The sequence below is a fragment of the Macaca mulatta genome, chromosome 9 (assembly GCF_049350105.2).
Source record: "Macaca mulatta isolate MMU2019108-1 chromosome 9, T2T-MMU8v2.0, whole genome shotgun sequence".
Classification (NCBI taxonomy): Eukaryota; Metazoa; Chordata; class Mammalia; order Primates; family Cercopithecidae; genus Macaca; species Macaca mulatta.
The window spans coordinates 59,853,746-59,865,075 of NC_133414.1; the positions used below are offsets into that span (position 1 = coordinate 59,853,746).

The following is an 11,330-nucleotide window of genomic DNA, read 5'->3' on the forward strand; positions in this document are numbered from 1 at the left end:
ACATCTCTCCCTGTCCTCGGCCGCAACTGCTGACAACTTCCTCCTCTGTTCTGTTCCTCGTAGAATCTTTTCTTCCCTTTTTATCACTTACATTGCTTTATTCTTCCTGCACTGAGGTGAATCTATCTCTCCCACTAGACTTTGAGATCCTTGGTGTGAGGTCCCTGACTTGGTTCATCTTTTACCTACAGCGTGCCTGGTGCACCCTGGTCACTGGGAAATGTTTTCAGCTCTGGTTGCTGAGTGCACATCTTGGACCCTGGGATCTGATGACAGAGGTTTACTGTGGTGTGCAGAGGGACAGAGGTCCATGTTCCCCTTGTCTTCCTCAGGGCTTCTGGCTGGCAGCCAACCCAGTCCTGAGAAGGTCATGCAGTCCACCTTCTGCTGATCTACCCTGGACCCTCATGTGTCCCAGGTTGTAAGGACAGGAAGTGTAAGGAGAGAAGACTCACAACTCCTACATGCCAAGCCCTATTGCAGGTGTCCCCCACATAACTGAGGAGCGTGTCAGGTCCACAGGACCAGAGCCCCATTTGGTGATGCTGGAGGGCCCAGCTTAGGACCACAATCACCCATGAGGTGAGACAAACAGCCCTCAGAGGGAGGACCCGGATATTCCGTGTCTCACAGCTGGTGATGGAGTGGGCTTGGGGCCAGGTCTTGGTGGTCCTGGGGACACTGCACAGAGGGAACAGTTGGTGGTCTGGCATGGCCAGGCTGCTAGATTGAGCAAATTAAAAATACAGGACACCCAGTGAAATGTGAATTTCAAATAAACAATAAATACTTTTTTAGTGTAAGTGTATCCCATGCAATATGTGGGATACATTCATACTAACAAAATTATTCATTATCTGAAATTCAAATTCCACTGGATGACTTCATCATCATCATCATCATCATCATCATCATCATCATCATCATCTGGCTACATGAGGGTCTCACCAACTTTTAGCACTCAAAGTGGATCACAAATCAGAGGAAGCCAATGCGGTGAGTCAATACTGGGATGACACAGTGACGGTCATGGCTCAAGTGTATGCATCACCCTGTAGTTCATGACACACTTCAGCATCGTGATCTTGTTTGATTCCCATGACTCCTCTGAGGCAGGTTGAGTGGGCCTTGTTGTCACCATCTTCTAGGTTGAGAAACAAAGGCACAGAGAGGTGCAGGATGTTGCTAAGTGCCACAGAGCATGTAAAGACTCTGTGGATTTAGATGGGAAGAACTGGAGATGAGAGTCAGCCTGGGCTCACCACCTTACCACCTTCTGCTTTCTCCAGGATGAAACCCTGAATCTCTGGCCTGTGGACTCAGGCTCCCATAGGCATGTCCTGGGAGGTGGTGCCAGCCCCACTCTTGGCTCATGGGAGAATTGGTGGCTCTGGGGGAGAAAACGAGGGTTTCATTTCACTTTTATGATATGTCCTAAGGATCTTCTTGGCTGAGTTCTCCCAGACATCCACAGAAGTGAAACTTTTGATTCAGCCCGTAAACATGAGTCCTTCCTGTTTGGGGAGGGCTCTGGTGCTGCGGGAGGCTCAGGCAGCTGGACTCTGCAGAGCTGGGGGCTCCCCTGCAGGCCCAAGGTGCACCCTTGAGCTACTGAAGATATGTTCCATTTTCCTCCTCATCCCTGCCCATCTTTCCACAGGAAGCCATTGGGGTTTGCTTCGTTGCTAGGTTTGACCACTTGCCGGTAGTGTGGTTTCTGAGCCCAAGATCTTCGGGTGAATTTAATTACCTTAATTGAATGGTGCTTTCACTTCTTAGAGAAGGGGAAACAGGAAGACAGTGGAGATGGCAGGGGTTGGCTTTATCACACCCAGAAGGCTCTAACAAATTGGAATTGATTCCTCTTGCTCTTTTTTCTGGGTTGGTTTTCTGAGCCATCAACTCAGGCATGTCTGAGGAGCAGTTCAGTGGAGTGAAGTGTGACAGCTCCTCCCTGTCTATGCACAGCCTGGAGCCCTGCTCACAGATGGTCCTCTACCCGCAGATGCACAGCACACACAGCCTCCGCCACCCCATGCCACAGGGTGCCTTGCTCTGAACCTGCAACTTGCTGGTCAGTTTTGGGCCAAGCTCTTGACCTTTCTGTGCAATTCTAACAGCCCTCTTGCTTTAGAGGGGAATGTCCTTGTCTATGGTCTATGCTTTATGAGGAGAATGTCTTAGCTTGAACTAAAATATCATAGGCTGGGAGGCTTAAAATAGACATTTGCTCCTCACAGTTCTGGAGGCTGGAAAGTCCAAGATCGAGGCACTGGCAGACCTGGTTTCTGGTGAGGGCCCTCTTCTTGGATTGTAAATGGACATTTTCTTGTTGTATTCTCATACGTCAGGGAGAGAGAGTGAGCGTGCACATGTATAAGCAAGCCCTCTTGTGTCTCTTCTTATAAGGGCACTGATCCCATCACAAGGGACCCCACCCTCATGACCTAATTACTTCCCATAGGCCCTACCTCCTAACACCATTCCACTGGGGTAATCTCAGTGAATTTTGAAGTACACACATTCAGCCCATAGCAGCCAACAATGAAATGGCAAAATTTACTTCCTCAGTCGAGGTCCTTCAGGTGAGGGCAGCAGACACGTGTTGAGTGTCTGTGAAGCAGTAGGTTGACCCCTGCACCTGCCTGTGCTCACTTATTCCTTGATAACACTCCGCATGATAGGCTCCCCTCATCATCTTACAGCTGGTGAAACTGAGCTGTAACTGGCTGGTCAATCATTGGTCCCCTGTTTAAAGCCTGGGAGTGCTGGGTGGGGCCTCACCCAGTCCTCAGCCTCAGTGCCCTGCTCTCTGGTTCCAGGATGATGCCTCCTCAGCTCCTCCCATGTGGTACTTGCTGTGTCTTTGTAACCCCTTGTGACTTTTGGAAATCAGAAATTATAAGTTCATTTAGACTCCTAGAAGAAAGCGTAGGATCTCATAAGCATGACTTGAAGCTCATTTTTGTATTGATCCATTCAACAACTACTCATTGAACACCTGCTTCATGTCACCTGTTTTGGTGCTGGAGATATAGCCATGTGCAGGGCTGACCTGGGCCCTCTCCTTGTGGAATTGGATGGATCCTGGGAGGTTATTGCTTTGTAAAAGCGCAATTACCTCTGATTGCCTTAGATTGACTTCCACTGGGCAGTGCCTCTTACGAGTGTAAAGCAGAGATTTGATTTGCATAAGGGTCACTGTACATCTGGCCTGGCCATTTTGGCTCCACTAGCCTGATATTTGGCACATGGGAGAGGGGTGTCAGCCTGCAGCCTGACCTGGCTTGACTGGACCCAAACTCAGGTTGTAGACTGGGAAAGTCAAAGGCTCTCAAACTGACTCTGATGCCACTGTGCCCTGGGAGATAACAAGTTTGGCTTTGTCCAGCCCCAGGAACATGATGTGGTTGGGTGCCATGATGGCAGTGTTGGCCTGGCGGGAATCTGAATCTTCTACAACCACATTACACGTGCAGGGGCCTCTAAATCCTGTAGCAGGTAGAAGTCAAGTATGCCCCAGGGGTTGTGGTTGAAGAAACCAGCTTGCCTGGGCTTGCCAGACCCACAGAACTGGAGGTGAGCATGGGTAGCAGGGGCTGCTGCCCTCTGGGGACAGACTGGAGGAGAGATGCTTTCTCTGTGAGCGCAGCCCAGCCTGAAGTTGACTTCTGGCTTGGGTAGCCAGTCTTCCGTGCCTGGATAGGTCATTCCCCGGAAGCTTCCACATGCTGCTCAGACCCAGGGCTGTGCCTGCAGTTAGAGGCCAGGGAACCAGGCACAGGGAAGGCTGGGTTTGATCTAACCCAGGACGTGAGGGTGCCCAACACCTGGTATCACAGACCCAGGGAAGAACCCTATGGCAGGAGAAACAAGAAGTCACAGGAGAAAAGAAGACAGGAGGAGAATCGGGCTGGGTTCAAGCAGTCTCCCACAACCTGTCCCCTCCTGGTTCCTGTTCCCTGATGACCAGGGCAGGCCAAGCAATTCTTAATAACCAGCTCTCTGGGGCAAAAAGCACTGGATTTGTAGCACTGACTGATTTCTTGCTGCTCCCCTGACATCCCAAGCAGAGTTGGGACGAGGTGTGCTCAGTGGGCCTTGCGGGGTGCAGGGGGCTCTGGTGTGCCTCTGAATCCCAGCAGGCTCTGGAACTTGTGCTGCTTAGACTTAGGTAGAGTCTCACTCCACAAAGGCTAACCTGCGAGCTGTCAGCAGCACCTCTTCGCGAAGTTTCTGACCACTTCTGGAGGTGGAGCATTATGGAGGATCACTCCTTAGAGCTCCTGGTGGCCAGATGGGCTAGACTCAGCCAGACACAGTTGCTGGACAGTCCCTTCCACCAGGAAGGAGCTCAGGCCTGGCACTGCCAGCTGCTCCATGACACTCTCTCATGTGTTCTCTGCAGGCCTCAAGGGGCCCAGCCTCAGCAGCCAGATGCTCCCTGCGCAAAAGACCCTTGGCTTCTCCTGGTGAGCTCAGAGGTGCTTTATAGGAGCAGCCATGCCAGCATCACAGGTAAAAGTAGGAGCAGGAAAGATCTGGAAGGGACAATGTTTGATCACAAACAACTCTGTTCACCCCGTCTTCCTCTCCCAGGGCTAGGTGAGTGCCAGTCCTGCTCTACTGCTCAGGAGCAGTTGCCTGAGGGGCAGAGATTTTGGGAGAAAGCAGGGTCAGCCTGGCAGCCATGGTTCTGCTGCTCATCCTTCTGACCCTTGCACCTCTTTGTTGTAACCAATCCAAACTGCAGGGCCACCCTGACTGCCAGGCCAGCCAGGGCAGCCGCTGGAGGATGGACACACGGCTCCTTCAGGAGCACAGGGGCCATGCAAATGGTGGGTCCCCCTGGGATCTGGGCACAGGTCCTAGTGCTGCTCTGTGCCATTTAGCCATGGTTGCTGAGTACAACCATGCTCAAGGGACACGGCATGTGAGAGCCTTTCTCATCTGCAAGTGGACCCCATGCCATGTACCTGGCACAGGGGCTCCCAATAGACTTTCTAAGGCCCCATATCACTGGCGCTGCCTAGGTCTCTGGGCAAAATCACCCCTGGTTGAGAATCGCTGTTAGAGAATCAGGGAGGGAGCACCAGCCCAGCACCAGGCTCTTCCAGCCTTCACTTATTCATGTATTCACTTGCTCTTCCCCTTCACATTTCCTAGGAACATCTTGCCCTGGATTCTGGAAATGGCAGGACCTGACATGAGAGTCATCAAATAGGCAGTACCGGCAGTGGGAAGAGCGGAGATCCAGCTCTAAAGTGCTGTTGTCATGGGTGTCACTTAACTGCTACACCTGGAAAAAAGGGATAATAAAAACCAGCCCAACAGTGCCTGCCCCTGGGACTGACCACTCCCAAGGTTGCTCCCCATGCTGGGCACAGGAATTTTCATGAAATCGATCCCTGTGGCAGGTACTGCTTGAGAGTCTCCCCATGTTGGAGTCAGCCAACCCACCAGGTCCTGGGTCCCCACCACAGCAGGGAGGATGCCTGGACTAGAAGGAGGTTCAGAAATCCCTGACCATTGCAGCCCCGCACCTCACCTGCCAGGTCACCGGGGAGCAAGTGAATGGCAGGCACATCCTCCTCTCCGTGTCTCCACAGAGCAGAGGTTTCTCCTCTACATGTAGTAAGAAACATATTTACATCATGGCACAGAACATGCCTGGAGACATATGTATCAAGGAAAACTGGACGAAGCAAAGCTTACCCTTCGTGTATGTACTGCTCCATCCTAATCTAATCTGTTCTATTCTTTCATCAAAAAAACCTCTTCACAACTTAGTAAGTGATTTCAGGACTCATTAATGACTTATGATTTACAGTGATTAAAAAAACTCTCTGAGACCAGAAATTTTAGGCATCCCTAATTAGACCCAACTTATGGGTGCCCTGTTTCTGGTAATGCTAGATTTTCATCTGGATGGAGAATTGGAGACCTAAGGCCCAAACTCAGTGACTGATCAGATTCACTTGGGTAGAGGAGGATACCCCCACTCCCTGGTGGCAAGTCCATGGGCTGGGCCTTGCCTTTCTGCTCTAGGTTGTGTTTCCAGTCTCCACACAGTGCCTATGCCTAGTATGGGGCCATTTATTTGCTAAACAAGTGAGTGAATGAGTAGATGAGAGAAATTTCTTTTATCCACTGAGTGGGGACTGAGTACCTCGTATAAAGGTACTTTATAACCTAGTATTATTAATTAATATTTATTATTTAATTAGTATTCACAACGGCCTCATTACACAGGAGTTACTCTTGTTCTTTACAGAGGAGAAACGTGTGTAGTGCAGAATTTAATACTGGTGGTGTGGGGCTGGAACCTGGGGCTGCCAGAGAAGTGGTCCCTTTCACCTGTCTTTAGAGAGCCTCCTGTAGCAGCTTCTTGAATGCCAGCTACAGGTTAAGAGTCTCTGGTCAGCACCACACTGTGCCTTTGGGGACCCACCTGCCCCTGGCTACCTTGTAGCCTCCATACTCCTGGTTCTTACCCACAGGTCTCCTTAGAGCTCATCTTGAGACCTGTGACCATAGGATGTCCTTCTATACCCCATCACACCTGGGATTCCATAGCATGGGGTGGAATTATTCCATATGGAAATATTCCATAGCAAAGAACTGGAAACCCTGCCCTGGCCCTTACTTACTGGGGCATACAGCTCTCCAGTTAAAAGCTTCAGAATCAGACAGCTTTTGGACTTGCCACTTAACTTGTGTGAGCCTCAGTCTCGCTTTGGTGACCTTGGGGCAAATGGAAAGGCAGATCCAGCAGCCTGATGCTTGTGGAAACCCATTATGGATCAGGAAGTGGGTGGTGAAGGGACAACTGTAACCTACGACAAGATTCCACCTTGGAGAGCCTTGTCTAGACAGAAGCCCACTTGAGGGCTCCTGGAGGAAGAGGCATTTGTTTTTGTTGGGATTGGGGTATCCCCTCAGGAACCATCCTCTCTCCAGCCCCTGGGAAGGGAGCCAGGCACTATGGGGAAGAGAACCCCCTGAAAGCAGTCCTGGAGAGTGCCAGGCTTGGTAGAGAGATGAGGTTCAGGCAGAACTTCTGAGAACCATGGGAGGGCAGGGTTTCTACAGAGTCCATCGCATCGTCTACAGACCAGGTCCTCCATATGTAAACTGGTGCCATGAGACTGCATGACACAGCCTGAGAAGCAGAGCTGGAAGAGCTGTCACCAAGCGTTAGCACCCTGGCAATCCCAGGCACCCATCCTGTTCATGGAACTCCTGCCACCTGTCCCTCACTCTATCTCCATGGCCTCACTCAATGGGTGCAACAACTGGCAAATTGAGTAGGACTGATGCCAAAGGAATTTTAGGTGGAGAAATTGAAGGTCAGAGAAGTTGAGGAAGGAGCTTAAGGTCACACAGCCAGAGAGCAGCAGAGCCAGGATTCAGGGCCAGGTCTCTGCAGAATGCATCGAGGCAGAGAGTCAAGAGATGAGATGGTCTTCCATCTGCCACAGGTTTGTGCAGGGTGAGGAGTGGGTAGCAACCTCTCTCCTAGCAAATTCTCACCTATCTCTCTCTGAGTCTGGTCCCACCAGGGAGCATTTGCTTTAGTAAAGCTAGAGAAGGCATGTGTAGGACTTGGCTCTCCTGCAGAGGTCATCTTCCCTGCCCTGGAAACCACGAAGCTGTGTGCATCTGGGATAAGGAGAAGGGGGCCTCACACAGAGCACCCCTGGGAATTCCTAAACCTCTCACATAGGTCTGAAGCTGTGCCTGACCTTCTCCTCATGTCTCTGCTGGAGGCTGGGAAGTAGCTGGTAGACGACCGCTGTTCTTTCTCCAACCAGCACAGCAGGGTTGAGGCGGCTCGGCCAGGAGAAGGAAAGGGGAGAACAGGCTCCCGCAGTGCAGTGTAAGGAGCTGACCAATACCCAAGTGCTTCATGGAATTCCTCACGGCAAGGAAAGCCATTCAGATGTGGCCAGCCTGGTTCTCCTTTTCAAATTTAAAGCTGAAAGATGCTCCTCTAACAATCATGTTTATTTCAACCTATGGCTGTGTTTATGTGAAAAACTTGGCTCCTTGGAGCATCTCCTGTTGTGTCTGAGAACAGTGCCAGCCCCTTGCCCCACTTTCCCTTCTTAAGGAAGCATCCTCACACTTTTCAAAATGCCCTGGGGGCTGGCTTAACAGACAGCTCTTAGTCCTGCTCAGGACTCAGGAGATCTGCTGGTCCTGAGACCACACCTGGAGAAAGCTGATCTGGGTCTTGAGCGATGGGTTTCCCCTGCTTCAGGGAGGTTGTACTAACAAGTCATAGTCTCTTGGGCCACTCGGGTCTGATGCTTGTCAATGGCTGTGGTTTGTGCTGTGTCTGCCCTTGTACTGAGCCTGGCTCAGAGGTGGGAATATTACTGTCCCACTCAGGCTTGATCTTCCACCCACCCCACATGCTGAAGATGCTCAGATCCATGACCTCTTCCGCACAAGAGGGGAGGTGATCACCATGCATGGTCACCGTGGGGCTAGGGTCGGTCCTGGGTGGTGCCAGCTGCTCTCCCACTGAGTTGTGAGCATGAACTAGCTGAACTCTGAGGCATAGGACTTTCTCCTTGGTGACCTCTGGAAAGTATAGGCCCAAGTTAGAGTTTAAGTGGGAGGAAAAAAATCTCCAAATAGGACAGTGGAGTGAGGAGAGCAGTTCTTGTATTTCTACCACATGCTGAGAACTTTTCATTCATTTGCTCAGTTAATGCTCGCAGGACTGTTTGATGTGGGAGGTGTTATTATTCTTATTTTACACAGGAGAAAGCTGAGGTCTAGAGGCCTTGCTGAGAAGTGTCAGGGCTGACCTGTGAACCCAGATTTGCCTGTCCTGTGGCCCCTTCAGAGCCACAGGCTTCCCAGCACAGTGTGGAATCCCTGCGGCACCCTGGGCAACTTCCTGAAGTCCTGAGGAGCTGGGGTGAAGCCTGTGTGCCTCTCTAGGCATGCTCGACTTTCCTAAGGGAGGTTTTGACTCTTTGGTGATGGGACAGCCCCCTTTCTAGAGAATCTGTTGGGTGGTGATGGGAGCTCTAGGTATCAGGAAGCAATGAGGACAAGACATGGGCATTGCATTCAGATCTCAAGCCCCTCATTCACTGTGCATCCTTAGGCAAGTCACTTAACCTCTCCAAGCCTCGGCACCTGCCTCCATGAGGGGGCTCACAAGACCTACTGTGCTGGATGGTTGAGAATGAGACCAGACACTCCAAAGTTGTGCACACAGGAGGTCCACAGCCAATGATTTCCACAGGGGAAATGGTGGGCAAACTGAGGGCAAGAAATGGCTCGCATCTAGTGGGTGCAGCCCAGGGGGCCTGAGCTGTCACCCCTTGACCTCTTCAGTCTTTGGGCTTATCTGCTTCTGAGGGTGGCAGACACGGCCAGGTGAGAGGATGAGCTGGTGGTGCTACTGTGGCCTGGCAGCCCGGGACGGGGCAAGCCGAGGGCAGTTCCAATGTGACCTGGCATGACCTGGCCCTCGCAGGCAGGCTCAGTGCTGCCAGGTCTGGAACCAGCCTTCCAACACAGTGGGGAGTAGGGAGAGAGCCTCAGAAACTGCTTCAGAGGCTTCTCAAGCAAATTGGAGAGGCTCCCCTTCCCCCTGCCCTCCACAAGCTTCAGGTGAAGGCTTTGAGATGGGAGATATCCTAGATTAAATCCTTCCCTCCAGCCAGCCTTGCAGCCGCTCAGCAGCTCAAGCCCACCTGGGAAGGGCGTTTGTAGTGAAAGAAGGGACCAACTGAGGCAAGGGAAGACAGCCCAGAGTGGGGGGGAAGCAAAGGAGCCCCTGGGATTGGTCAAGCAGAGAATGGAGGATGTAAGGAAGCCCTGCCTATCTGCCACGTGTCATGGCCCAGAAGAACGTCCCTTTCCCCTTCATCTAAGACAGGGAGGTGTCTAAGTCTGGGGAGGAAGCTATTCATGGTTGACTGGTTGTTGGGATTTTCTTTCTGTCAGACTCCCTGCAGGCCGTCTGACTTGGGCTTGGAAGGGAATGCACTTTGCACTGAGCTGACTTCAGTCTTTCCCCTGAGAACCCAGGTCTGCTGAGAATCTGCTCTGCCTCCCCTCGACATCAGGAGGCTGTGGATTGATCACACTGTGTTCTTCCCACAGGCAGCCCATTCCAGGTTCCAGAGTGATACCGATGAGTTACACTGGGGGTGACACATTTGAGCATCAGCATGTGCTCTACATGCTCCATGTATAGGTCCTGATAGGCCTCCACTGATCCCTTGTCCTTCCCGCTCTGTCCCATCCGCCAGCTCATGCCATGCAATCCTTGGAAACCAAGTTGAAATGAGGGGGGTGTCAGATTTTTCCAGTTAACTAAATGAAGCATATGATTGAGTTAAGGACTATGGACTATGGACTGGCTGGATTTTGTGAAATGACGTTTAAACTTTCAAATGGAAATAAAACCAAAATCCACTCCAGCCTCAGTGGGCCCTGTTGGGGAGCAGCAGCCCTGTGTGCCCCTGTAGCATGGCCTTCTCTCGAAGCCCTTTGCTTCCCTCCAGTAATCCAGGGCATATGGAGTAAAATCCCGAGAGCCAATGAGGAAGTACCGGTGCCACCAGTAGGCTTGGGTTCCTGAGATTTCTGGCAGAGACTGGATGAATAGGGCTATTTCAAGACATGAGGCTTCCCCTCTTCAGTAAGGGTCTCCAGGGCTTCCTTAGGGTCAGGAAAAGACAAAGACACTTACTTCTGCCCTGGCAAAAAGGAATCAAGGTGGGAGGATACAAGGCCATCTTTGGCCTTCCTATCTATTCTCAACAGCTCTCTCTCCCCAGGTTCCAGGAGACCTGAGCCCCTCTGCTCCAGGACACAGCATTCTACCAGCCCCCTTCCTACCCATTGCACACAGCTGTTCCCTTCCCAATGAGCTTCTTCTCCCAAAGAGCAGACAAACTTGTTTCCATCCCAGAGACCCAGGGGCAGATGTGTGTTGGACTTGGGTCACCCGGGGAAGGCTATTTATAAATCACCCCGATAAGCACAATCTGCCCTGCTCAGCCCAGGCCACATGGACACGCTGTGTGTCTGGTGATTCTACTACTAAGCTAACCCTCCCAGCATCAGGACAGCAAACTGGACATTTCCTGTACCAGTCAGGCCTGAAAAGTGGGCCCTGGAAGGTGCAGGAGGCTCAGAAGCCAGCCAGCCACTGGTCCTGAAGGGTCTGGCTTGCAAGCTATTCTAACAGCAAGAACTTTCACTGCTTTTTTTTTTTTTGTATTAAATTGACCCATCTCCAGAAGTGTTCTTGTAACACAGTGGTCAGCAAACTTTTTCTGTAAAGGGCCACATTG

At 51.5% G+C, this 11,330-nt stretch overlaps 1 protein-coding gene across 3 annotated transcripts in view; it reads right to left on the minus strand.

The window, feature by feature from the left end:
• Positions 1-11,330, minus strand: part of C9H10orf71 (chromosome 9 C10orf71 homolog) — a 29,730-nt gene that overhangs the window by 15,006 nt on the left and 3,394 nt on the right. The window lies entirely within an intron of this gene.